The 23,768-nt window shown below is 48.8% G+C and overlaps 2 protein-coding genes across 3 annotated transcripts in view; one reads left to right on the top strand and one right to left on the bottom strand.

Moving 5' to 3' along the window:
* The window catches only part of BCAN (brevican), a 78,942-nt gene extending 63,055 nt beyond the window's left edge, over window positions 1-15,887 (bottom strand). Inside the window, exon 1 of one of the 2 annotated variants that reach the window (XM_063947077.1) lies at window positions 15,331-15,887. The gene's annotated coding sequence lies outside the window, so the exon portion shown is untranslated. The remainder of the gene's footprint in view (window positions 1-15,330) is intronic. The other variant, XM_063947078.1, reaches the window with a different exon arrangement.
* Window positions 2,112-23,768, top strand: part of LOC134980318 (dnaJ homolog subfamily A member 1-like) — a 234,993-nt gene continuing 213,336 nt past the window's right edge. Inside the window, exons 1-2 of the mRNA XM_063947080.1 lie at window positions 2,112-2,184; window positions 4,049-4,177. The gene's annotated coding sequence lies outside the window, so the exon portion shown is untranslated. The remainder of the gene's footprint in view (window positions 2,185-4,048; window positions 4,178-23,768) is intronic.

Genomic DNA, 23,768 nt, shown 5'->3' with positions numbered 1-23,768 from the left:
ATCAATGTGGCAGAGCCTCCTTGTGCCATCTTTATATGTCGCTTGTATTCCAGAGATAGCTATTGCCCCTTTATATGCCACTAATGTGCCAAAGACCCCCTGATACCTCATTATATGCCAATAATGTGCCAGAGCCCCTTAGTCATACCTCAGTCCCCTCATACCATCCTCATATGCCATCAGATAAGAGTCCTAACCCCCTTGCCTTGGTTTACATCTTTCCTATTGCCGCCAAAGCAGCAGAGCGTGTATAGCGATAGTGTGTACTGGGATGCCATCACCCATTCCAAATGACCCAAGTTAATTGGCACTCCCTGACTGCAGTCACACGGTGGCCCGGAAGGATCAATCAGAGGAGGTGGGCTGCTATTATTATTATGTCCCAGTAAACTTTCTACAAAGTCATCTTGGAAATGACCTATTAGTCTATTGGTCACTGTTGGCAGTGAGCTTGCAGTAATAGGCCCTACACACTAAGCGATTACACTTAAATATATGAACGATCTCGTTCATTAATAAACGAGATATCGTTCATATCGTTCAGTGTGTATGCACCAACGATAACGATGCACGGCCCCGCGCTCGTTCATAGTTGCTGCCGGGTCATTTATACCTGCAAGCCAATATGGACAATCTCCTCCATATTAGCATGCAGGGCTTTGGGGCCGGGAGACGGATGGAGTGCAGAAACTTCACTCCACCCATCATCCCTCGCTGCCGGATAGCCCGTCGGCCGTATCGCCCGTCGGGCACCTCGGCCATTGTGTGGGGCTCATAACTCTCATTACACATCACTGCATAGCGCACTAACACATAGGGCCTGACTTTGAGTCTTTCCCCGCAGCCGCGTCCACATCTCTATGCTAATCCTGCAGCCAATTTCTACAAGACTGAGACACCCACGTGCAGGGTCTTGCAATAGTGCAAATCCATCTCGGTATGTCTTTTGGCGCACCATCGGACGCACCATACAAACTTGCAGCAGAACACCCACTGAATTCCACACCCCCTGTGTCTAAATTTGTTGTGTATCACCACATGGTAACCATCGGGACGTGTGCGCAGTGTGACTCAGATGTGTCAGCAGTACTTAAAAACATTGGTCAACTGCGTAAGTAGGGTTGGACTGGGCCGCTGGGGAGTTGGGGAGATCCCCAGCGGGCCCCACTAATTCATAGTCACTCCCTTTACTACATATAGGAGGGGTCTATGGTGCGTTGGTGGCGGCACCGTTCGCTATAGCAGGGTGCAGTGCAGGCTGTTTTGACTGACCCGGCAGCTGCAGGCGGTGGGTGTGTCTATTGGGCCCAGCAGCTTGGTAGATGCTAGATCCTAGTGGGCTAAAGGCCCTCTGACGTCAGGGGGAGGAGCAAGGCCAGTGGGATAGCAATGTCACTATCCATGTCACCACCTATTCCCTATAGCAGTGGTTCTCAAACTCGGTCCTCAGGACCCCACCCAGTGCATGTTTTGCAGGTAACCCAGCAGGTGCACAGGTGTATTCACTACTCACTGACACATTTTAAAAGGTCCACAGGTGGAGCTAATTATTTCACTTGTGATTCTGTGAGGAGATCTGCAAAACATGCACCGTGTGGGGTCCTGAGGACCGAGTTTGAGAACCTGTGCCCTATAGTAACCTGGTGTTGAGTGAAGCGACCCCGCAAGGGTACATTTCGGTTCCCATGTTCCGACCTTGCTCCTCCCCCTCCTGACATGGGTCATGTGGTAGTGGCGTCAGAGGTCCTTTAGCCTTGTAGAATTTAGCCATAACCCCGGCAGCTGCACACAGAGGATTGGGGCAATGCATTACTGGGTAATAACTCCAATCAGACCCTGCAATGGGGGTGAGAGGAGCCTGTGCTGAGCTCTGATTGGAGGAGCCAGTCACATGCTTCCCTGAACTGTGGAGATCAGCAGCAGCCTCATGGGAGTGACAGATGTATTAAGCCTGGAGAAGGCATAAGGAAGTGATAAACCAGTGATAAGTGCAAGGTGATAACGCACCAGCCACTCAGATCCTAACTTAATTTACATATTGGAGCTGATTGGCTGGTGTGTTATCACCTTGCACATATCACTGGTTTATCACTTCCTTATGCCTTCTTATTACATCTGTCCCTCATCAGTGTGAGACTGTGCATTCTGCTGCCTGACAGAGGCCTCCTGTGACTACAGTGAGGGGTAATGTGTGGGCAGTACAGTGAGGTGTAATGTGGGGGCAGTACAGTGAGGTATAATGTGTGGGCAGTACAGTGAGGTATAATGTAGGGGCAATACAGTGAGGTATAATGTATAAGGCAGTACAGTGTGGTATAATGTATGAGGCAGTACAGTGAGGTATAATGTGTGGGCAGCACAGTGAGGTATAATGTGTGGGCAGTACAGTGAGGTATAATGTAGGGGCAATACAGTGAGGTATAATGTATAAGGCAGTACAGTGTGGTATAATGTATGAGGCAGTACAGTGAGGTGTAATGTGGGGGCAGTACAGTGTGGTATAATGTATGAGGCAGTACAGTGTGGTATAATGTATGAGGCAGTACAGTGAGGTATAATGTGGGGGCAGTACAGTGAGGTGTAATGTGGGGGCAGTACAGTGTGGTAGAATGTATGAGGCAGTACAGTGTGGTATAATGTTTAAGGCAGTACAGTGTGGTATAATGTATAAGGCAGTACAGTGAGGTATAATGTATGAGGCAGTACAGTGTGGTATAATGTGTGGGCAGTACAGTGAGGTATAATGTGGGGGCAGTACAGTGAGGTATAATGTATGAGGCAGTACAGTGTGGTATAATGTATGAGGCAGTACAGTGAGGTATAATGTGGGGGCAGTACAGTGAGGTATAATGTGTGGGCAGTACAGTGAGGTGTAATGTGGGGGCAGTACAGTGAGGTGTAATGTGGGGGCAGTACAGTGAGGTATAATGTATGAGGCAGTACAGTGTGGTATAATGTATGAGGCAGTACAGTGAGGTATAATGTGGGGGCAGTACAGTGTGATATAATGTGGGGGCAGTACAGTGTGGTATAATGTGGGGGCAGTACACTGTGGTATAAAGTCATACTTGCCTACCTGACCCTCTCCATGAGGGAGAGAATGCTCTGTTCCTGAACTTTCCTGGTAATGTATGATTGCCATCACCTGTGGTGAAACACCTTTCTTATCAATTACCTAGCTCACCACAGGTGATGGCAATCATACATTACCAGGAAAGTCCAGGAACAGAGTATTTTCTCCCTCATGGAGAGGGTCAGGTAGGCAAGTATGAGTATAATGTGGGGGCAGTACAGTGTGATATAATGTGTGTGGCACTACACCATACTTGCCTACTCCTTCGGAAGCTCCGTTTTTTGGGGTAGCCCCCCGCACCCTCGGAAGAGTAGGCAGGTCTCCCGCATCCTGCTCGCACCCTAGTGATGCAGGCAGGATGGAAAGATAATCTTCCATATTCGCGGGTACGTGGATAGGGAACGGGTTAAAATGACGCAAATCGCGTCAATTTAGCCCCACCCCCTTCCCACGGACCCATGAATTGCGACGTTTTATGATGTGGGGCGGGGCTTGATGATGTCACAGTCTGTCCCCGTCCCCCGAAGTCTCCTTCAGTGGCAAGTATGCACTACACTGGTATAATGTGGAGGCAGTACAGTGCCTTATAATATGGGAGATTGCTACTATTTCAGGAGTCTCGCTGACGATCAGTGAGCGTTGGCACGTACGCCATTATGTACTAACTACTGGCCAAGGAAGATCACTTTAAAAAGTTTTCTGTGTCCTCTCAGGACTGTTTACGCGACATACACAGTGCAGATAATATGTCTGTGTATAGTAGTAGAACACTGAACTCCCATTTATAACTAGAACAATATTGTGTAGTGGAAACATTTACAATAATAGGTGGGGCGTGCTACAGAATATATATGGAGAAATAGTGGAGGAGAGAAATATTACACAAAATCAATAGAAGGAAATGTGGGTATGTGGAGCGGAGAATACGGCACATAGAAATGTTGAGAGGGGATAACGGTGGTCTCTCCTGCACAGGTCATTATAATGTCTAGGTACGGCTCTGCTGGTCCCACCAGAGCGGACATCAGGCAGACGGGAGGAGACAGAGCTAGAAGAGCCTGAGGCAAGATAGGAAGGCATAAGGAAGGCAAAAGCTGCAACAAGGTTAGTACATGTGTAGTGGCCTCATCTACCCACAACTGCAAGGTTTACTGGTTGGCTTACCGTTATCTCTCTGTACTACTGCACTACCTCTCTGACCCCGCCATGCTCGCCACTACCTATCTGCACTACCCCCGACCCCTCCTTACCAAACACTAACTCTCTGCACTACCTCTCTGACCCCTCCATGCTCGCCACTGTCTCCCTGACCCCTCCATACTCACCACTACCTATCTGCACTACCCCCGACCCCTCCTTACCAAACACTATCTGCACTACCTCTCTGACCCCTCCATGCTCGCCACTGTCTCCCTGACCCCTCCATACTCACCACTACCTATCTGCACTACCCCCGACCCCTCCTTACCAAACACTATCTGCACTACCTCTCTGACCCCTCCATGCTCGCCACTGTCTCCCTGACCCCTACATACTCACCACTACCTATCTACTACCCCCCCGACCCCTCCTTACCAAACACTATCTGCACTACCTCTCTGACCCCTCCATGCTCGCCACTGTCTCCCTGACCCCTCCATACTCACCACTACCTATCTGCACTACCCCCCGACCCCTCCTTACCAAACATCATCTCTGCACTACCTCTCTGACCCCTCCATACTCACCACTACCTATCTGCACTACCCCCGACCCCTCCTTACCAAACACTATCTGCACTACCTCTCTGACCCCTCCATGCTCGCCACTGTCTCCCTGACCCCTCCATACTCACCACTACCTATCTGCACTACCCCCGACCCCTCCTTACCAAACACTATCTGCACTACCTCTCTGACCCCTCCATGCTCGCCACTGTCTCGCTGACCCCTCAATACTCACCAATACCTATCTACTACCCCCTGTCCCCTCCTTACCAAACACTATCTCTGCACTACCTCTCTGACCCCTCCATACTCACCAATACCTATCTGTACTACCCCCCGACCCCTCCATACCAAACACTATCTCTCTGCACTACCTCTCTGACCCCTCCATACTCACCACTACCTATCTACTACCCCCTGTCCCCTCCTTAAGAAACACTATCTCTCTGCACTACCTCTCTGACCCCTCCATACTCACCAATACCTATCTACTGCCCCCCGACCCCTCCATACCAAACACTATCTCTCTGCACTACCTCTCTGACCCCTGCAGACTCACCACTACCTATTTGTATTAACAGTACACCCCTACCTCGTCTCCCCGATTCCTCTTTACTAAACACTATCTCTCTGGAGTCTGCACTGCCTATCTGACCCCTGCATGCTCACCACTACCACTCTGCACTACCCCCTGACCCTTTCATCCCAAACACTACCCCTCTATACCAAATACTGCACTACCTCCACGACCGCTCCATGCCCACCACAACATCCCGTGTCTACATAACTGACCGTCATGCCCAAGAGCAGTAAATCATTGACCTCTCCTATATATATATATATATATATACACACACACACACACACACACACACACACACACACACACACAGTATATAAAATTAACTTTCAGGGTTAAAGTATTCTATTTTTAGTATAAGTAAGGATTGTCCTCGCCGGGGAGCAGCGGGCGGCGCCGGACGCACGAGCACCTGAGGGGCCTTCATCTCTTGGTATAAAGGTATGTCCTTCTCTTCTTTTCACTTGTTATTCACCTTGACAAAGGGACGTGTTTGTCCCGAAACGTTGGGATTCATGTAGTGATTTTTTCAATACACCCGTTTGCTACAACAAGACCCTGAGTGCCGCTGACTGCTTTACTGCCTTTCGTCTATATATATACACACACACACACACACACACACACACACACACACACACACACACACACACACACACACACACACACACACACACACACACACACACACTATATAAAATGAACTTCAGGGTTAAAGTATTCTATTTTTTAGTATACGTAAGGATTGTCTTTTGTTTTAATTCCATTTCCTTTGGGTTAAGTTTGGGAAATCCCACTAGTTCTCCTTAGTTCGCAGAGATTGGGCAGCCAGCAGTGCCGCCCTTAAATTCATGTTTATAAAGCCATCCTAAAACAGCACTGATTCGCAGGGAAAAGATAAGCTTTTTTCCATTTGGTGAATTGACTCAGATTGCCATCAGGTGTATGGATATGATGGAGAGTGGTGGAAAGTAAGGGGGGGGGGGGGGGGGGGGTTAGGGGCAGGAGAAATCAACTAATTCCCCTCATTTAACCTTTAGATAACTTTTGTATAGTGAGGATAGAGACTTTTGCCAGCATTCTTGTAAGAGATTTGTCTTATCACGGCTTCATAAATAGAGCCCTTAATACTTAAAATGGAGATTAATCAAATCTTGGAGAGAGACAGAGTAAAGAGAGCTAAAAAATAAGAATTTACTTACCGATAATTCTATTTCTCGGAGTCCGTAGTGGATGCTGGGGTTCCTGAAAGGACCATGGGGAATAGCGGCTCCGCAGGAGACAGGGCACAAAAAGTAAAGCTTTTACAGGTCAGGTGGTGTGTACTGGCTCCTCCCCCTATGACCCTCCTCCAGACTCCAGTTAGGTACTGTGCCCGGACGAGCGTACACAATAAGGGAGGATTTTGAATCCCGGGTAAGACTCATACCAGCCACACCAATCACACCGTACAACTTGTGATCTAAACCCAGTTAACAGTATGATAACAGAGGAGCCTCTGAAAGATGGCTTCCTAAACAATAACCCGAATTAGTTAACAATAACTATGTACAAGTATTGCAGATAATCCGCACTTGGGATGGGCGCCCAGCATCCACTACGGACTCCGAGAAATAGAATTATCGGTAAGTAAATTCTTATTTTCTCTATCGTCCTAAGTGGATGCTGGGGTTCCTGAAAGGACCATGGGGATTATACCAAAGCTCCCAAACGGGCGGGAGAGTGCGGATGACTCTGCAGCACCGAATGAGAGAACTCCAGGTCCTCCTTTGCCAGGGTATCAAATTTGTAAAAATTTACAAACGTGTTCTCCCCTGACCACGTAGCTGCTCGGCAGAGTTGTAATGCTGAGGCCCCTCGGGCAGCCGCCCAAGATGAGCCCACCTTCCTTGCGGAATGGGCCTTAACAGATTTAGGCTGTGGCAGGCCTGCCACAGAATGTACAAGTTGAATTTTGTTACAAATCCAACGAGCAATCGACTGCTTAGAAGCAGGTGCACCCAACTTGTTGGGTGCATACAGTATAAACAGCGAGTCAGATTTTCTGACTCCAGCCGTCCTTTAAATGTATATTTTTAAGGCTCTGACAACGTCCAACAACTTGGAGTCCTTCAAGTCGTCTGTAGCCGCAGGCACTACAATAGGCTGGTTCAGGTGAAACGCTGATACCACCTTAGGGAGAAAATGCGGACGCGTCCGCAGCTCTGCCCTATGTCGAATGGAAAATTAAATAAGGGCTTTTATAAAACAAAGCCGCCAGTTCAGATACTCTCCCGGCCGAAGCCAGGGCCAGTAACATAGTCACTTTCCATGTGAGATATTTCAAATCCACATTCTTTAGTGGTTCAAACCAATTGGATTTGAGGAAATCTAAAACTACATTTAGATCCCACGGTGCCACCTTAGGCACCACAGGAGGCTGTATATGCAGTACTCCTTTGATAAAATTCTGGACCTCAGGGACTGAGGCCAATTCTTTTTGGAAGAATATTGATAGGGCCGAAATTTGAACCTTAATAGATCCCAATTTGAGACCCATAGACAATCCTGATTGCAGGAAATGTAGGAAAACGACCCAGTTGAAATTCCTCCATCGGAGCACTCCGCTGCTCGCACCACGCAACATATTTTCGCCAAATACGGCGATAATGCTTCGCGGTGACTTCCTTCCTTGCCTTTATCAAGGTAGGAATGACTTCTTCTGGAATGCCTTTTCCTTTTAGGATCTGGCATTCAAACGCCATGCCGTCAAACGCAGCCGCGGTAATTCTTGAAAAAGACAAGTACCCTGCTGAAGCAGGTCCCTTCTCAGAAGTAGAGGCCACGGATCGTCCGTGACCATCTCTTGAAGTTCCGGGTACCAAGTCCTTCTTGGCCAATCCGGAGCCACTAGTCTTACTCCTCTTTGCCGTATAATCCTCAATACCTTTGGTATGAGAGGCAGAGGAGGAAACACATATACCGACTGGTACACCCAAGGTGTTACCAGCGCGTCCACAGCTATTGCCTGCGGATCTCTTGACCTGGCGCAATACCTGTCCAGTGTTTTGTTGAGGCGAGACGCCATCATGTCCACCATTGGTTTTACCCAACGGTTTAATAGCATGTGGAAAACTTCTGGATGAAGTCCCCACTCTCCCGGGTGAAGGTCGTGTCTGCTGAGGAAGTCTGCTTCCCAGTTGTCCACGCCCGGGATGAATACTGCTGACAGTGCTATCACGTGATTCTCCGCCCAGCGAAGGATCCTGGCAGCTTCTGCCATTGCCCTCCTGCTTCTTGCGCCGCCCTGTCTGTTTACATGGGCGACTGCCGTGATGTTGTCCGACTGGATCAACACCGGTCTTCCTTGAAGCAGAGGTTCCGCCTGGCTTAGAGCATTGTAGATTGCTCTTAGTTCCAGAATGCTTATGTGAAGAGACTTTTTCAGGCTCGACCACACTCCCTGGAAATTTCTTCCCTGTGTGACTGCTCCCCAGCCTCTCAGGCTGGCCTCCGTGGTCACCAGGATCCAATCCTGCATGCCGAATCTGCGGCCCTCCAATAGATGAGCCTCCTGCAACCACCACAGAAGGGATACCCTTGTCCTCGGCGACAGGGTTATCCGCAGGTGCATCTGAAGATGCGACCCTGACCATTTGTCCAACAGATCCCTTTGCATGGAATCTGCCGAAAGGGATTGCTTCGTAAGAAGCTACCATTTTTTCCCAGGACTCTTGTGCATTGATGTACAGACACCTTTCCTGGTTTTAGGAGGTTCCTGACCAGGTCAGATAACTCCTTGGCTTTTTCTTCGGGAAGACAAACCTTTTTCTGAACTGTGTCCAGAATCATCCCCAGGAACAGCAGACGAGTTGTCGGCATTTATTGGGATTTTGGAATATTCAGAATCCATCCGTGCTGCTTTAGCACCTCTTGAGATAGTGCTAAACCCCTCTCTAGCTGTTCTCTGGACCTTGCCCTTATTAGGAGATCGTCCAAGTATGGGATAATTAATACGCCTTTTCTTCGAAGAAGAAATATTATCTCGGCCATTACCTTTGTAAAGACCCGAGGTGCCGTGGACAAACCAAACGGCAGCGTCTGAAACTGATAGTGACAGTTTTGTACAACGAACCCGAGGTACCCCTGGTGTGAGGGATAATTGGAACGTGGAGATACGCATCCTTGATGTCCAAGGATACCATAAAGTCCCCTTCTTCCAGGTTCGCTATCACTGCTCTGAGTGACTCCATCTTGAACTTGGACTTCTTTATGTACAGGTTCAAGGACTTCAGATTTAGAATAGGCCTTACCGAGCCATCCGGCTTCGGTACCACAAAAAGAGTGGAATAATACCCCTTCCCTTGTTGTAGAAGAGGTACCTTGACTATCACCTGCTGAGAATACAGCTTGTGAATGGCTTCCAAAACCGTCTCCCTTTCTGAGGGGGACGTTGGTAAAGCAGACTTCAGGAAACGGCGAGGTGGCTCTGTCTCTAATTTCAACCTGCACCCCTGAGATATTATCTGCAGGATCCAGGGATTTACCTGCGAGTGAGCCCACTGCGCGCTGTAATTCTTGAGACGACCGCCTACCGCCCCCGAGTCCGCTTGCGAAGCCCCAGCGTCATGCTGAGGCTTTTGTAGAAGCCGGGGAGGGCTTCTGTTCCTGGGAAGGAGCTGCCTGTTGCTGTCTCTTCCCTCGTCCTCTGCCTCGTGGCAGATATGAATAGCCCTTTGCTCTCTTATTTTTAAAGGAACGAAAGGGCTGCGTTGAAAGGTCGGTGCCTTTTTCAGTTGGGGAGTGACTTGAGGTAGAAAGGTGGATTTCCCGGCCGTAGCCGTGGCCACCAAATCCGATAGACCGACCCCAAATAACTCCTCTACGCATCGCCTGTCCACTGTCGTGTCCATAAAGCTCTTCTGGCCGAAATGGACATAGCACTTACCCGTGATGCCAGTGTGCAGATATCTCTCTGTGCATCACGCATATAAAGAAATGCATCCTTTATTTGTTCTAACGACAGTAAAATATTGTCCCTGTCCAGGGTATCAATATTTTCGATCAGGGACTCTGACCAAACTACCCCAGCACTGCACATCCAGGCAGTCGCAATAGCTGGTCGTAGTATAACACCTGCATGTGTGTATATACCTTTTTGGATATTTTCCATCCTCCTATCTGATGGATCTTTAAGTGCGGCCGTCTCAGGAGAGGGTAACGCCACTTGTTTTGATGAGCGTGTTAGCGCTTTGTCCACCCTAGGAGGTGTTTCCCAGCGCTCCCTAACCTCTGGCGGGAAAGGGTATAAAGCCAATAACTTCTTTGAAATTAGCAGTTTTTTATCGGGGCACCCCACGCTTCATCACACACGTCATTTAATTCTTCTGATTCGGTAAAAACTACTGGTAGTTTTTTCACACCCCACATAATACCCTGTTTAGTGGTACCTGTAGTATCAGCTAAATGTAACATCTCCTTTATTGCCAAAATCATATAACGTGTGGCCCTACTGGAAAATACGGTTGATTCGTCACCTTCACCACCGGAATCAGTGCCTGTGTCTTGGTCTGTGTCGACCGACTGAGGCAAGGGGCGTTTTACAGCCCCTGACGGTGTTTGAGGCGCCTGGACAGGCACTAATTGAGTGTCCGGCCGCCTCATGTCGGCAAACGACTGCTTAAGCGAGTTGACGCTATCCCGTAATTCCACAAATAAAGGCATCCATTCTGGTGTCGACCCCCTAGAAGGTGACATCCTCATATTTGGCAATTGCTCCGCCTCCACACCAATAACGTCCTCATACATGTCGACACACACGTACCGACACACAGCAGACACACAGGGAATGCTCTATACGAAGACAGGACCCACTAGCCCTTTGGGGAGACAGAGGGAGAGTCTGCCAGCACACACCAAAAAGCGCTATATATGACAGGGATAGCCTTATGATTAAGTGCTCCCTTATAGCTGCTTTTATATTAATATATTGCCATTTATTTTGCCCCCCCTCTCTGTTATACCCTGTTTCTGTAGTGCAGTGCAGGGGAGAGACCTGGGAGCCTTCCTGACCAGCGGAGCTGTGACAGAAAATGGCGCCGTGTGCTGAGGAGATAGGCCCCGCCCCTTTTCCGGCGGGCTCGTCTCCCGCTATTTAGTACATTTAGGCAGGGGTAAATATCTCCATATAGCCTCTGGGGCTATATGTGAGGTATTTTTAGCCTTTTTAAAGGTTTTCATTTGCCTCCCAGGGCGCCCCCCCCCCAGCGCCCTGCACCCTCAGTGACTGCCGTGTGAAGTGTGCTGAGAGGAAAATGGCGCACAGCTGCAGTGCTGTGCGCTACCTTAAGAAGACTGCAGGAGTCTTCAGCCGCCGATTCTGGACCTCTTCTTGCTTCAGCATCTGTGAGGGGGCCGGCGGCGTGGCTCCGGTGACCATCCAGGCTGTACCTGTGATCGTCCCTCTGGAGCTTCATGTCCAGTAGCCAAGAAGCCAATCCATCCTGCACGCAGGTGAGTTCACTTCTTCTCCCCTCTGTCCCTCGTTGCAGTGATCCTGTTGCCAGCAGGACTCACTGTAAAATAAAAAACCTAAGCTAAACTTTCTCTAAGCAGCTCTTTATGAGAGCCACCTAGAATTGCACCCTTCTCGGCCGGGCACAAAAATCTAACTGGAGTCTGGAGGAGGGTCATAGGGGGAGGAGCCAGTACACACCACCTGACCTGTAAAAGCTTTACTTTTTGTGCCCTGTCTCCTGCGGAGCCGCTATTCCCCATGGTCCTTTCAGGAACCCCAGCATCCACTTAGGACGATAGAGAAAGACTGATTCTCAGGTGGATGGAATTAAACCATCGGGTGCAAGTGTCCCCGGCAAACTGCGCATATGTTCCTATATCCCACATCATCGTATCATCATGGCACAGATGGGAAATACACAGGTGTAAGTGAATGAATGTAGCCACAGGAAATTACTTCAGTTGCCCTTATAAAGCATTCTATGGCAGCCCGTTATTATTCTCTTTGTAAAAGCCCCACATATAGTGGGCGAAACGCGTCAGTGATGTCTCTATATTGGGGTGCCTATTTCAGTCATATTGTACCGGAATGCCCTACCCACTGTGACTGCATATTGATCGGCTGTTATCCATTCGTTGCATCCATAGCGGTAAGGACGCAGGAACGCTGCAAGTAGGGCGGTACAGGATAGCACCCGGTCATCAATAGTGGTGGCATTCCAGTCATTGTGTCCGGAGGAGCGGACACAGCCGCAGTACGAGCGGCATGTAGTGTATACTAATGTGACTTGCCTGACCAGACTGCTTACCTTATAGAATCCATATTGCTTATTTAGAGCTTGCAAAGTGCAATATACATATGGGACTTGTAGTCCGCAGAGTATACAAGTGATTCTAAAGCACATCAAGTTCCTCTACTGACTGTGCTGGATTCCATTTGCTAATTGAGAAGCACATGCAGTGCAATACAGATATATGGGACTTGTAGTTCCACAGATTTAAACTGCATTTTAAAGAACATTGCACCTTTAAGCCAACTGAGATAATTGGACTTCATTTGGCACTTGATCATATTTCCCAATTTTAAGACTATATTTGTAAATGGCTGATGCCGCCCTGTCCTCACTGACACATCACTCATCTCCTGATATACTCTGTGCTGCTGGGGGACCCTGCTCCTCCCACTATATAACTCAGTCTGTGGCTTCCTGCTGCCTCCATTCCCCTCGTCACGTCATGTCATGTCACTGCCCCTGTCACATGCAGCCCTGTCCTCACTAACACATCACTCATCTCCTGACATACTCTGTGCTGCTGGGGGATCCTGCTCCTCCCACTATATAACTGTCATGTGGCTTCCTGCTGCCTCCATTCCCCTCCTCACGTCATGTCACTGCCCCTGTCACATGCAGCCCTGTCCTCACTAACACATCACTCATCTCCTGACATACTCTGTGCTGCTGGGGGATCCTGCTCCTCCCACTATATAACTGTCATGTGGCTTCCTGCTGCCTCCATTCCCCTCCTCACATCATGTCACTGCCCCTGTCACATGCAGCCATGTCCTCACTGATACATCTCATCTCCTGATATACTCTGTGCTGCTGGGAGATCCTGCTCCTCCCACTATATAACTCTCATGTGGCTTCCTGCTGGCTCCATTTCCCTCCTCACATCATGTCACTGCCCCTATCACATGCAGTCCTGCCATCACTGACACATCACTCATCTCCTGATATACTCTGTGCTGCTGGGGGATCCAGCTCCGCCCACTATAAAACTCTCAGTCTGTGGCTTCCTGCTGCCTCCATTCCCCTCCTCACATCATGTCACTGCCCCTGTCACATGCAGCCCTGTCCTCACTGACACATCACTCATCTCCTGATACACTCTGTGCTGCTGGGGGACCCTGCTCCTCCCACTATATAACTCTCTGTGGCTTCCTGCTGCCTCCATTCCCCTCCTCATATCATGTCACTGCCCCTGACATGCTCTGTACTACTGCTAGAATTATGATGATCTAATTGACTACAGTTTAGGGGTGTGGTTTCACAATTCGATACTGTCCTCACAGCATATACCTGCCTCCCCTTCCAGACCGACCCTTAAGGTGGGTACACACTGGCCGATATATCGGTTGTTCTATTGAACGTCCTTTATATTGGGGTCCGTCAGCCAGTGTGTATGGCCGATTTGTCTGTGAACTCCGTCGTTCACAGACATATCGCGTCGGCCCCACAGCACAGGCGACGGCCAATATATCTACCGATATATTGGCGCATTGCTGTGTGTGTACGGACGACCAGCCGACCGCCCGTACATATGCTGCAGCGGCCAGCGGTGATTGACAGCTGATCTGGGCGGGCGTCAGTCCCCTGGATCGGCCAGTGTGAAAAATGCTCAACACACTGCCCGATCTGTCCATAGATATATCTGCCGATCAATTGATCTGCAGATATATCTATCAGTGTGTACCAACCCTTAGGCAGGAATGGCCTCCTCTTTCCAGGGTTTTACCTGTCATTAATGAGTATGGCTGACATTCTGGGGTAGTAAGCAACTATGTAAATAATAGGTGCCTGCTTCACTAACATTGCCGACCGTTATTGTGAGGCTAATCCAGTATACAGTATATATGAGAGTACAGTCCAATCAATTCACTGTGAGCCAGTATCATTTGCATGGGGCATGTCAGTGTTCCTGGTGAAATGATAATCTGTAACGCAGCAAAGTTTCTGAATGAATAAATCCAGTGATCAGATGCATTAAAAAAAACCATTTGTTGCAACAATCAATTCTGCCCTCAAAGATCTGAATGGCATTCACAGTCTCTCCTTATCCTCGTTGTCTCGTCTGACGTTCCCAAGCAACTCTGTGCTGCGGAGACTGCAGTTATATAGAGTGACTGAGGGCACTCTGTGCCTGTCACACAACGCTCTACCCAAAAACTCCTACAGAACTGTCTCAGCTGGAACACGCAGAATTACTCAGCGTGCTCTAATCTGCATGTACTGTACACATCATGTCTCTCTCTCTCTCTCTCCTGTATCTAACACGCAAAGAGGTTTTATACATTGAATTTATACGATGCAATAGGCTTCAATTTAGTCATATTATCACAAATTGTTACCAACAGTTACATAAATACAGCTTTAACCCCTACCCCTAACAGTCCAACCCCTAGCACCACATAGGGTTAAACATTCCATAAATAAATGTCTATCTATCTATCTATCTATCTATCTATCTATCTATCTATCTATCTATCTATCTATCTATCTATCTATCTATCTATCTATCATAAGATCTATCTATAATATAGTTAATCTATAGATAAATAGATAGATAGATAGATAGATAGATAGATAGATAATATAGCTAGACAGATAGGACTTCTGGGAATATTTAGGCTGTAGTTTGTTGTGGCTATAAACAGGAATAGCTGCAAGGTAAAGGTGCAGGATGGATGCACTCACTTTTGGGTGTCCCGGCTGGGAGTGACAGGGTCCGTGTTCGGGATGAGGTGGGGGGGACAAGTTTAGGTGATGTCCCTGCAGGCTCCAGCTGCTGGTGCAGAAAGGAGCAATGCAGAGGTGATCCGCAGTCTGTGCTCAGGATCCCAGCTGAGTCAGGATCTAGTGTTACAGCAGAGCACGCTGTACAGACAGCGCTGTTCTCCGCTCTCCCTGCTGCTGCTGGATGAAGGCTCACACGCAGATACGCTGGATCTATAAGGACTATATGTGTTTGGTGCATGGACCGTCCTACCAAGACTGCCTCCTTCTCTTCTCTGTCAGCCCCCTCCCTGGAGTTGTTGCCTAGATAAGGGAAAGCTTAGAGATGTGGATGTGAGGGGCTCACACAAATTAAGCTGGGGGGTTATATTTTCAGGGATGGACAAGATAGTAATTTGCGTCTCTGTTGGATCAATGCCTTGCTTGCTGATTCATTAGCTTTATGAACATACTGCAGAGTCTGTGAAAGAGGAGAAGAGGACGGAGGTGACGAGCGGGATGGCTCCTGGTTCTCTTATCAAGACAGACGGGGTGAAGTTTCCTCAGTGTGTGATATCCACCGCACATGCACACTCGCATACCAGCGATGGTTACACCATGACATGGCTACATGCCATCGCCAGAAACACCGCCACAATTCCATGACCCCCCTTTCCGATGGGCATCCTTATTACGGGTGACTCTTGGGTTCCCGACAGAGCTCTCACAAGGGCACTTACCTGCCTGCAAGGTGAGCAGGGATGTGCTGTTAGAATGAAAAGCATGTCATCAAGCCACACACATATCAGGGAACATTGGGGTAGATGTATTAACCTGTAGAAGGCCTAAGGAAGTGATAAACCAGTGATAAAGCAGTGATAAGTGCAAGGTGATAAATGCACCAGACAATCAGCTCCTAACTGTTAATATATATTGGAGCTAATTGGCTGGTGTGTTTATCACCTTGCACATATCACTGGTTTATCACTTCCTTATGCCTCCTCCAGGTTAATACATCTGCCCCATTGAGTGGACAGCGGTCATTAGCATAATCATATGCATTGCCCCGCCCACTTAGTGTCGCAAATAGCGCAATCCAGTCACGCCCGGCTCTTCCTTTCTTACCTCCCATCAGTATCTATAACCATGTTAAGCACGCCCTACCAGAATAATGTCCCAGGTGTTCTGTACCCCAATGTCAGGTTCACAATTGCGTGGAGGTTGGTAATGACATAATACTATATGAGGGCACGTATGTGACTGCATTACCCCTTAGTAGTACTGGACTCAGCAGTAGCATTGTTGGTGGTAATATTTCCAGGCCAGGGATTAGGCCTAGACACCCAGGCAACTGCCTAGGGCCCAAAGTCTGAAGGACCTGAACATTTTGTAACTAATGAACAATATTCACACTTTCCTCTGGCGCGGAGGTTGATATCTAAATTCACTTGATTTATATGTTGTATGAGGGAGTAGTAGCCCAGGGGGGCCCTGACAAAGCCGGACACACATACTGTACGTCTCTTTTAGTATTGCCTACTGCAGGCTATGAGGCTCGGGAGACCCCCGTGGATTTGGGCCTAGCACTGTGTGATGAAGGCAGGACCAAAAGAAGCATCTAGATCCCTGCTCCCCAGCGGCACAGGAGAGCACAGATCAAGCAAAAGATGGTAATAGGCACGTGTACTAAGCCTTAGAAAATTATAAAGTGCAGAGAGAGAAACTTCCAGCCAATCAGCTTTTGTCATTTACAAACACAGGGCAGGATACGTGATGCTGCACAATTTGGATGCGATGCATCCTGCCACTCATTGCAAGCATAACATTGTGTACTAACGCCATATCATTGCAAGCATAACATTGTGTGCTAACGCCATACCATTGCAAGCATAACATTGTGTACTAACGCCATATCATTGCAAGCATAACATTGTGTGCTAACGCCATATCATTGCAAGCATAACATTGTGTGCTAACGCCATACCATTGCAAGCATAACATTGTGTACTAACGCCATATCATTGCAAGCATAACATTGTGTACTAACGCCATATCATTGCTGCATCCCGCCAAAATACAGGTGCTGATTGGTTGCCAGTTTATCTCTCTCCACTGTATCTCTCTCCAACGGTTAGTACATCTCCGTAAGTGAAGTAACTACTGTCCCGAGGTAGCAAACCCTTCGTTTGATGATGTCGATGTGTTCAGGTCATGTGTGGGTAGGTCCTGAGTAAAGTAATATGGATACTAAAACTTTTGGCTGGGGCTTATTTATTTATGTATTTTTCCACGTGTGTTTGCATTTTTTTTTTTTTGCACTTCACCACACCTTTTTATGTTTTTCGTGTGTGTGTGTTCACGTTTGGGCAGGGTCAGGAGCAGTTCTTGGTGGTGGCAAGCAGTGCCTGCGCCCAGGGCACTGCGGCCTGGGGGCGCGGCCGCAGTCACCCCGCAGGCACCGCCGCCTACCCGCACCCCGGCTGCAGCGGACGCCATGGGCTGTGTGGGCGTCCGCTGCAGCCGGCTCCAGGGACAGACACTAGAGGTCAGTATTGACCTCTAGTGTCTGTGCGGCGCTGCTATGGGAGAGACGTCATGACGTCTCTCCCATAGAGAGGAGCAGGAGCCGCGGGAGGCAAGAGAAGGAGCAGCAGCAGCGGCGGTCGGGAAGCAGGAGCGGGGCAGTGGTAAGTATTGGGGTTTTTTTTGTGTGTGTGTGTGTGTGTGTGTGTGTGTTTGACAGCTGCAGAGGGCACAACTACAGGGGGCACAGCAGCAGAGGGCACAACTACAGGGGGCACAGCAGCAGAGGGCACAACTACAGGGGGCACAGCAGCAGAGGGCACAACTACAGGGGGCACAGCAGCAGAGGGCACAACAGCAGAGGGCACAGCAGCAGAGGGCAAAGCAGCAGAGAGCACAACAGCAGAGGGCACAACTCCAGGGGGCACAGCAGCAGAGGGCACAACTACAGGGGGCACAGCAGCAGAGGGCACAACAGCAGAGGGCACAACTCCAGGGGGCACAGCAGCAGAGGGCACAACTACAGGGGGCACAGCAGCAGAGGGCACAACTACAGAGGGCACAACTCCAGGGGGCACAGCAGCAGAGGGCACAGCAACAGAGGGCACAACTACTGGGGTCAAAGCAACAGGGGGCACAACTACTGTGGCAAATCTACTGGGGGCAAAGCAACAGGGAGCACAGCTACTGGAGACAAAGCAACAAGCGACGGGGCACAACTAATGGGGGCACAGCTACTGGGCGCACAGCTACAGGGGGCAAATCTAATGGGGGCAAATCAACTGGGGGGCACAACTACTTGGGGCATAACTGTGGCCACGCCCCTCCCCTATGAAGCCTATTTTTTGGCGCGCGCCTCAGGCGCGCACTAACTGTTTTCCCATGGGCGGGGAGGGGGGGGGGCAGTGGAAAGTTTTGCACTGGGCGCCACAAGGTGTAGAACCGGCCCTGGGCGGGGTTTAGGTGAGTCCCTTATGGGCCACCTTCTCCCCATGTAACTGAGGCCCTCTCCTTTTGGGGAGGGCTGAAGGTTTTTCGTTCCCCGGGGGGAAGCTTCGGCCAACCCTGGGGAGAAAGGGACGACCCCGAGCCATGAGGCGGAGGGAAGTCTGAAGACCCTTGCCCCCTAAGGGGCCTTTTGGCTCCGGGGGTCGGGGACTCAAGGGGTTTCCCTGCGCTTCGGCAAGGGGGGACCTGAAGACCCTTTTTCCCTCTAGGCCTTTTGGCTCTGAGGGTTAGGGGAGCAACGGGGCCTTTCTCCTTTTGGAGAGGGTCCAAGTCCTATGCCCCCAGCACGATTTTTGCACAAATCTCTGGGTGATGAAGCCACGCACCTCTGGCTTCAAGTAAAAAAAATAATATATAAAAATATGGATACTAAAACTATGATCGTATAATGGCCCTCATTCCGAGTTGATCGGTCGGTATTTTTCATCGCATCGCAATGAAAATCCGCTTAGTACGCATGCGCAATATTCGCACTGCGACTGCGCCAAGTAATTTAACAATGAAGATAGTATTTTTACTCACGGCTTTTTCATCGCTCCGGCGATCGTAATGTGATTGACAGGAAATGGGTGTTACTGGGCGGAAACACGGCGTTTTATGGGCGTGTGGTTGAAAACGCTACCGTCGCCTTGCGACCGATCAACTCGGAATGAGGGCCAATGTTATAATGTCATAGTGGACCTGATTCAGAGGCCAATGGGGGTAATTCAGATCTGATCGCAGCAGCAACTTTGGCCCTCATTCCGAGTTGATCGGTCGCAAGGCGAATTTAGCAGAGTTACACACGCTAAGCCTACGCCTACTGGGAGTGTATCTTAGCTTCTTAAAATTGCGACCGATGTATTCGCAATATTGCGATTACAAACTACTTAGCAGTTTCTGAGTAACTTCAACCTTACTCTGCCTGTGCGATCAGTTCAGTGCTTGTCGTTCCTGGTTTGACGTCACAAACACACCCAGCGTTCGCCCAGCCACTCCTCCGTTTCTCCAGCCACTCCTGCGTTTTTTCCGGAAACGGTAGCGTTTTCAACCACACGCCCATAAAACGCCGTGTTTCCGCCCAGTAACACCCATTTCCTGTCAATCACATTACGATCGCCGGAGCGATGAAAAAGCCGTGAGTAAAAATACTATCTTCATTGTTAAATTACTTGGCGCAGTCGCAGTGCGAATATTGCGCATGCGTACTAAGCGGATTTTCATTGCGATGCGATGAAAAATACCGACCGATCAACTCGGAATGAGGGCCTTTGTTAGCTGTTGGGAAAAACCATGGGGGTCATTCCGAGTTGATCGCTCGCTAGCTGTTTTTAGCAGCCGTGCAAACGCTATGCCGCCTCCCTCTGGGAGTGTATTTTAGCTTAGCAGAAGTGCGAACGAAAGGATCGCAGAGCACCTGCAAAAAAATATTGTGCAGTTTCTGAGTAGCTTCAGACCTACTCAGCGTTTGCGATCTCTTCAGACCATTCAGTTCCGGATTTGACGTCACGAACATGCCCTGCGTTCGCCCAGCCACGCCTGCGATTTTCCTGGCACGCCTGCGTTTTTTCGAACACTTCCTGAAAACGGTCAGCTATCACCCAGAAACGCCCCTCTTCCTGTCAATCACTCTGCGGCCAGCAGTGCGACTGAAAAGCTTCGCTAGACCTTGTGTGAAATTACATCGGCGTTGTAAAAGTACGTCGCGCGTGCGCACTGCGCTGCATACGCATGCGCAGAAGTGCCGTTTTTTCCTTAATCTCAGCGCAGCGAACATTTTCAGCTAGCGATCAACTCGGAATGACCCCCCCATGTGCAGTGCAGGGGGGGCAGATGTAACATGTGCAGAGAGAGTTAGATTTGGGTGGGTTAGATTGTTTCTGTGCAGGGTAAATACTGGCTGCTTTATTTTTACACTGCAATTTAGATTTCAGTTTGAATACACCCCACCCAAATCTAACTCTCTCTCTGCACATGTTACATCCGCCGCCCCTGCAGTGCACATGGTTTTTGCTCAACTGCTAACAGATTTGCTGCTGCGATTAGATCTGAATTAGGCCCAATGTTTTCAGTCTGCATATGTGCCCCAATTGCACTGATGATTACCTCTCGGAGATGCAGAATTAATTTAAGAGGATGTTTCTGGGAGGGAGGGGGGGGGAGTTTAGCTAGTCAGATGTGGGCATGTCGCTGACAGCAGCTGCATCTAAACACGCAGTAACACTGACACAGGTGGTCAGAGAGACATTGCACCTGCCATAATGCCAGGGTCACTGAGTGGTGGGTGGCAAGGGTACTGCTCAGGGACGTTTTAACAGAGGAGGGGGTCCGTGTGCTCTTCCGGGTGGGCCCCCGCCTCTGTACATCGTAGTAGTATCCAGCAGTATGCTCGGAGTCTACTGCGCAGGTCTCCAGAAACATGTCCGGAGACCAATTTGGCTACTGCTAATGCGCGGCAGCCATTTTGGCGGCCAATTTCGCCGCGACTGCAGCGCTGGACGCTGTACTCCGGAAAGGTAAGTATTAAAAATGGGTGCAGTGTGCGTGGTGTGGCCCCCCTTCTGGATCCAGGGGCCACTGCACACCACACACATTACACCCATTATAAAAACGGGATCTGGTCTCTAGGTCGACAGTAACTAGGTCGACAGGGTCTCTAGGTCGACATGTTCTAGGTCGAAGGGTCAAAATGTCAACATGAGTTTTTCACATTTTTTTTCTTTTTTTTAACCTATTCATACTTAATGATCCATGCGGAATACGACGGGGAACGGTAACCTTGCCCGAAGATTGGCGAGCGAAACGAGCCATGCGAGGGGACACGGTGCACTAATTGGGGTTCCACCGTCACTATGCGGAGAAAAGGACACCCAGTTTAAAAAAAAACAAAAAAACTCATGTCAACCTTTTGACCTGTCGACCTACACCATGTTGACATAGAGACCCTGTCAACCTAGTTACTGTTGACCAATAGTTGTCGACCTAGTTACTGTCTACCTTGCATACCACACCCTATAAAAACGCCTATGGTACTGCTTATCCAGCGCAGTCTGATCTGTTGGCCTAGAGGTGATCCACAAAAGCCATGGATGAGGTGTAATGACCCCCTTCTAGGCTCCACAAAGCATAGTATTTGGAGTCAAACTTTTAGCGTGTTGGTGTGGCCACGCCCCCTCTAGTACCTGGGCCCGCCATATTTTGGGCAGCCCTGCATAGAAGCTTCACTGTTGCATCCAATGGAGCACCGATTGTGCATCTAAATATGCTGCTTCCGATATTTCTGGAACTGCATGTGCAGGTCGGCAATAGTGATGGTGAATGCAGTACGGCTGCAGACGTCAGGTGAGTTACAGTCTGCAGCTGTCTGCAGGCGAGGAGGTGCACCGACCCAGAGGTGCCTCCTGCAACATTAGCATCAACGCGCACAGCCGCTGAGTACAAAGACCCAGTGAATGCGTGAATAGCGTCCACCATGGTATCTGCCCCACTGTGCTGCTGTGGAATTAAGCATTGTATTTATAATGCATCCTGTATTACATACTGAAGTAAAAATTTTTGCACAAAATGTATTTGTTTTGCTTTGCTAAGTGATGTGTGTCAACCCTAATAGCTGAGCGGACTATGGCCCTCATTCCGAGTTGTTCGCTCGCAAGCTGCTTTTAGCAGCATTGCACACGCTAAGCCGCCGCCCTCTGGGAGTGTATCTTAGCATAGCAGAATTGCGAACGAAAGATTCTCAAAATTGCGATTAGAAATTTCTTAGCAGTTTCTGAGTAGGTCGACACTTACTCTGCCACTGCGATCAGTTCAGTCAGTTTCGTTCCTGGTTTGACGTCACAAACACACCCAGCGTTCACCCAGACTCTCCCCCGTTTCTCCAGCCACTCCCGCGTTTTTCCCAGAAACTGCAGCGTTTTTTCACACACTCCCATAAAACGGTTAGTTTCCGCCCAGAAACACCCACTTCCTGTCAATCACACTCCGATCACCAGAGCGAAGAAAAAACCTCGTAATGCCGTGAGTAAAATACCAAACTTCTTAGCAAATTTACTTGACGCAGCCACAGTGCGAACATTGCGCATGCGCAGTTAGCGGAAATTCGCACCGATGCGAAGAAAAATAACGAGCGAACAACTCGGAATGAGGGCCTATGTACTAAAAGCTAGAATTAATGTTTTTTTAACCAAGGTCAAAGGGTACAAGAATATGTTGTTGTTTTCCTTTGGCCCAGCAAATAAAAACCTGGCGCAGAACATTCCTAACTTCTTCCTTTAAGGGAAATGGGGAGACCCGGTTATCCTTTTTTAACTACAGTCCTGTCATGGCGCAGGCACTGCCGCTTCCAGCAATATCCCCTTTCAGACGCCTGCCAGACATGAGGTGAGCTGCGGTGGCCACCGTCTGTTAGAATGTGCCTCGCTCAGCGTTGCAGAAACTCATACCATTAATAAAATGATGGCAAAACATTTTCTACATACGCAGAACTTTTTTTCTTATGACCTACAGCAGATGCTACAGATCATTGCTTGCCAGGTGTTCAGACAAATTTAAAAGAATTGTCACTTTCTATAGTTCAGTTAGGTTGCGGGTAGTTGTACCTTCTGGTGGTGACCTTTTATAATTAGATATCTCATACATGATTACAAATGATCAAAAATGCCTATGAATATTTCTGCATAACCCTATGGGATTACCTGCAATATTCCTAACATTTGTATTGAGGGGGAAACTAGGTATATCAATAAGCTAATGGTATACTGAAATATCGCTTAATTTAATGAAGCAATCCCATGAAAACATTTTTTTCACAAGGCATAAGCACTGTAATTACCAATTTCCTTGGTTTGTTTCTTTAGGCTATTAATGATAGATATATATATATATATATATATATATCTCTGCAGAGTTTT

The sequence above is a fragment of the Pseudophryne corroboree genome, chromosome 12 (genome assembly GCF_028390025.1).
Source record: "Pseudophryne corroboree isolate aPseCor3 chromosome 12, aPseCor3.hap2, whole genome shotgun sequence".
Lineage (NCBI taxonomy): Eukaryota > Metazoa > Chordata > Amphibia > Anura > Myobatrachidae > Pseudophryne > Pseudophryne corroboree.
The sequence above is the reverse complement of the archived record's forward strand: the minus strand, read 5'-3'. Positions and strand labels throughout refer to the sequence as shown.